Source organism: Gossypium arboreum, chromosome 8 (genome assembly GCF_025698485.1).
Source record: "Gossypium arboreum isolate Shixiya-1 chromosome 8, ASM2569848v2, whole genome shotgun sequence".
NCBI lineage: Eukaryota > Viridiplantae > Streptophyta > Magnoliopsida > Malvales > Malvaceae > Gossypium > Gossypium arboreum.
Window position 1 is genome coordinate 122,611,762 of NC_069077.1, and position 5,435 is coordinate 122,617,196.

Sequence of the window (5,435 nt, forward strand, 5' to 3'; positions counted from 1 at the left end):
GATGATAGCTCTAATGACTCGAACTAAAATTTTGAACTAAATTCTTTCGAGTTAGCTTCTAAACATGTATTATCCTCATCTTGATGTGGAGAGTCAGATGAAATACCTTTCAATGGATCATTATATTCTAATTTTGCAAGAACCAGCAGATCTTCCTTTGAGATAGCAGAATAGTCTTTAACCTCATCATGAGATCTTATGACCTTGAGCACATTAAAGGTCACTTGTTCATGTTGAATTCGCATGGTGAGTTTCTGTACATCAATTATCGTCCTACCGGTTGCCAAGAAAGGCCTTCTTAGGATGATTGGTACTCTTTTATCTACTTCAAAATCTAAGACAATAAAGTCAGCAAGAAGTATGAATTAATCAACACGTACCAAGACATCCTAGATCTTCCTTCTGGATATGCCAAGGATCAATCTACCAGTTGGATTGTAACTGTAGTCGGTCTGGCCTTACCAATACTTAATTGTCTAAACACAGACGTAGGCATCAAGTTAATACTCAATCCCAGATTGCATAAAGCCTTACCATAATAGGATTCTCCAATATTGCAAGGTATGGTGAAACTTTCTTGATCCTTAAACTTTAGAGGCAACTTGTTCTAAAAAAATAGGCTTGCTTAAGTTCATATATAGATATTAACAGTTTGCAAACTTTATCCTCATTTCCTTTTGCTATATATTTGGTGGGTTGCATCATATAGATGCTTTCTTCATGATAGTCAATCAAAAATTTTATCTTGACATCCATTTTCTAGGTCTCGTAATCGAGAGCCACCATAATAGATAACAATACGTGGATTGACTTGAGCATGGAAACTGGAGAGAAGGTTTCTTCGTAACCAATACTGTAACACCCCTTACTCAAGTCCGAGGGCGAGACAGGGTAATATGCATTACCGGACTTAAACGTACACAACTATGTAAAATCGGGCCATAAAAATTTTGTTCAAATTAAAAAATTCGTTCATATTCATAATGTCCCTTATATGGGCTTACGAGGGCCAAAACATACATCAGGGGTGGTTTGGGACTAAATCGAGAACTTACAAACTTTTTACAACACTTAGAAAATTTTCTAGTTTTGGAGAGTCACACGCCCATGTGGGTTAGGCCGTGTGGTCACACACGCTCGTTGTAACACCCTTAATGCACAAAACACAAAATATGCAAAATTTGAACACATCATGCTTAGGGTAAATGTTCCTTATGTTCTTACAAGTCCATACATTTCATTTATTTCACATTTTAGTTCCTCAAATTATTATTTTTACAATTTAGCCCTAATTACTCAAATTCATAAAAAATTCCAATACAATACATATTAATCCAAAACATAACTTTCATAATTCATCAACTAATGTCACAAAGCTCAATTATTCATTAATGGCATAACTCAAAGTGTAACACCCCTAATTTGGGCCTAGAAGTATTGAGCCTTGAGTGCGGGTCCGTAAGGAGGTTGTATATAGGTATTTAATTATGCAATGAAATAACACAATTAAATGTTTGCTTTAGTGGTTAATGGCTTTGAGAAGTGTTGGAGAAATCTTGGGTTCAAACTTGGGCTTTAGCAAAAATTTTGGTATTAAGTGAAAAAAACCTGGATGCTTAGATGAGGGCCTTTTAAATTATTGTGGTAAATAAATGACACAAGGAAGCTTGTAGTCTAGTGGTTGTGGCGTCTTAAAGTTGTATGGGAGCCTGGGTTCAAGCCTTGGCTCTTGCAATTTATTTTGGTTTTTTTAAGGGAACCTGGACTTTGGCCTTTAGAGCTTATAATTAATTGGGGATAAAATATGACACAAAAAGCCTTGTGGCTTAGTGGCAAGTAGCGTGTGGAGCATCTGAGGGGAGGCATGGGTTCGAATCCCATGACAAACAAGGAGCATATATTTTGCTAGCAGGGGGGCGGCAAGAGTTGGTCTTGAATTTAAAATCTAATGTTGGAGGGATCCCACATCGGGAAGCTAACATAAGAGTGGTTGCGAAGCTAGCTTTAAATAGAGGGAACCATGAGGAGAGTAAATGTACCTTTCTTGGCTGATCCCTTTCGCTGTATGGCGTGCTCGTTTGGGTTGGGCGTCGGCTAAGAGTACTCGGAGCGTGGATTAACTCCATTCGCCAATCAGGTGTGTATTTTCTCGCTACACTAGTCAGTAGGATGGCTACTTGGGCCGCGATGGTAGAAAGGGGTCATGTGGGCCCAATGGGCCTCTGCCCAATTGGATAAGTTGTTTGATTGTGTAGTAAATATTGGACTAGGCTAGGTGAATCTCATATTTGTAGCTAGATTTGGGCTAAAAGGGCCACACGAGCGTGTGGGCCCATTTGGGCCGAGAATAGGCTTTAGGCCCATTCGTATTGTTATTCCTGTTTAGAATACTTTAGTTTACTAAAATTACTAAAATACCCTCGATTTGTAAAATTACTGAAATACCTTCGACTTGTAAAATTACCAAAGTACCCCCGGTTTATAAAATTATTAAAATACCGTCGATTATAAAATTACTAAAATGCCCTCAATTTGTAAAATTACCAAAGTACCCTCGATTTACAAAATTACCGTTTTTCCCTCGATTTACAGAATTACCATTTTACCCTCGATTTATAGAATTACTATTTTACCCTTAATTCCTAAAATTACTATTTTACCCTCGATTTATAGAATTACCGTTTTACCCTCAATTTACAAAATTATCGTTTTACCCTTGATTTACAAAATTACCAAAATACCCTCAATTTGTAAAATTACCAAAATACCCCTGATTTACAAAATTACAGAAATACCCTTAACTTTCTAAAAATTATAGAAATACCATTGGTTTACAAAATTACTGAAATACCCTTGGTTTGTAGATTTACCAAAACACCCTTGTAGGATGAAATGACTAAAATACCTCTAATAGGTAAAAAGACCGTAAAGCCCCTATAGGGTAAAGTGATCGTAATACCCCTGTATGGTAAAATGACGAATATGCCCTTATATTTCGTATGACTGATGTGCTTAGGATTTACATATATTGATATTGGATTAGTTAAGTTTGAGTGATAGGTGGTGGTTATCGTAGGTGATTGATTTTGGGAACGTTTCAACTTCAACCCATAACAGGTGTGTAATAACCCCCGTAAGATCTTAGACTAATATTCGATGAAAAGCCGAAATGCTTAAAATCCGGCATTTTGGGAATTTGTGATTTTGCATTTGGTTATAGTTGCGATAAATACGATATGATCGGTGGTTGGATCGATAGAACAGGTAAGAGCACAATTTTGTGCACGATGGTAAGTTGGGCCTCAATGGGCTGGAATTGGGCCCAATGAGCTTTTGGGCCCATTTGGGTAAAAAATGATAGAAAATGGAATTTGGAAAAGTTGCAAGTTAACACTGTTAGTACTGTTGTAAAATTTGAGTTAAGTGGGCTTAGTGGGCTAAGTCGGCATTCGTAGGGCCTATTAAGAGTTCTGGGCCCAAAATCTCAAATTTGATAAAGTGGGTTAAAGATCACTGTTTAAACACTTGGAAATATTGATAATTGTTAATGAGCATGGAAAACCCTAATACTTGGTAAAATTACGAAATTACCCTTATAATATGAAAAATGACTATTTTACCCTTGTGGGCAAGTGACTGACTTGGACTGTGTGGTTGACGGATTTGATTGTGAATATATGTTGGTGATATGAATGACTTGACTGTGATTGTTTGATTCAAATATGGGCATGACATTCGGCATACATGACATATTGCATGGGATATGGGTTATATTGATTGAGGAAGTGCAAAAAGGGCTCTGCCCCATTTTACCGAAAAGGGCTTTGCCCCAGTTTATCAGAAAGGGCTTTGCCCCAGTTATTAAAAGAGGTTGGGCCTTCAGTTATATGATAAAGCAGCTATGCTGCCAGTGGAGAGTTTGGTTGGGTGGGTTGAGTTATTCCCCACATGGAGAGCTTGGTTGGTACGGGTGGAGAGTAGCGGATGGTGGGTCGAGTAGTCTCCCCAAATAGGCTTGCATACATTCATTGGTCTTTCATGTGATATTGAAATGGGCTTGCATACATCCATTGACATTACATGTGATATTGAAATGGGCCTATGGGCCATACCGTTTACAGTAAAGGCTTCGGCCCAGTGATATGATTTATGAAAAAGCTTCGGCCTAGTGATATGATTTATGAAAAGGCTTTGGCCCAGTAACCGTTAAATGAAAGGCTTCGGCCCAGTATATGTCAAGACTAAATAGGGCTTTGGCCCAGATTGTATCTTGATCTTGTGTTTTCACTTGTTTGTATGTTATTGGGATTACACATTGAGTTTTCGTAAACTCACCCCGCTTTCTAACTGCAAGGTAATCCCTAAGCTTAGATGGTTTGGAGCTGCGAAGGACTCAGAGATGGCCACACTACTGTTTCTGTTTCTTTTAATTGCAATAAGTAGCTGATTTATTTCTTTATAAGTTTTATCTTAATTAATATTATTATTTGGTTTTGGGTTGTAAAAAGGCCATTTTAATTATTTTTCTTGGATTATTTTATTTTATACCCTATATTTTACTGATAACAATCCAAAATGGGTTAGAATTAGGGGGCGTTTCCAAAATGATAATTGTTTTCAAAATAACGCAACCATATAATTAATCGGTTTATCAAAAATATCTACTTAAATGAATTCCAACTCGTTTTTCTCAAAACCTAACCTCACTCCAAAGTGTGGCAATGGTTGTGGGCATGTCTAGGATTGGATCCAATCGAAGAGCTTGGTACTTAAGCAGCCTTCATGGCTCACCTCCTCTATTTTTGGATACCTACCTGGTGCGCAGCTTCCATTCACTTGATTAAGCCTTATCAAACGACAGTTTTTTTAAAACACTAAAACAAAGCGGGGATTGTTAACTTCAATGTGGCACGTCGGATTCGGTCATAATGTCTAGGCCGGGTTTGGGGTGTTACATAAAGTATTCATCAAATTCAGAAATTCAAACATGGGCTTTGGACATTACACTGCAACGATCTTAAAAATGTAAAAATGATAAAAAATCGAACAAAAACTAACCTTGAATCAAGCTCAGACAAGGCCAAATATTTGAAAGCTTAAAACCCTTTATTCTTTCTCAAGTTTCGGTCAAAAGTATGAACAAAAATGCATGGCTTTTAATTTATGTTTTATAATATATTAACTTAATAAACATTTTACATATTTAACCTTTAAAATAAAATATAAAACCATTATAATTCTTGGCCAAAACCATCCATATTATGTTCTCATGAACAAATTGCATTATAACTACTTCAAATTATAAAGACACATTCAATTCGGCCCTTACACATTAAACCATCAAATTTTTCATTTTACACAATTAAGCCATTTATATTAAATTAGCACTTAAACGAAAAAATTAAAACAAGAAAATTTCACAAATATAAATTCAC

General features: G+C 36.5%; 1 long non-coding RNA gene across 1 annotated transcript; it reads left to right on the forward strand.

Moving 5' to 3' along the window:
• The first annotated feature begins 2,035 nt into the window (after positions 1-2,035).
• Positions 2,036-4,569, forward strand: LOC128296261 (uncharacterized). Its single transcript, XR_008286807.1, has 2 exons — positions 2,036-2,137; positions 4,355-4,569. It is a non-coding gene; the product is annotated as an uncharacterized LOC128296261 (long non-coding RNA).
• Positions 4,570-5,435: the final 866 nt, after the last annotated feature.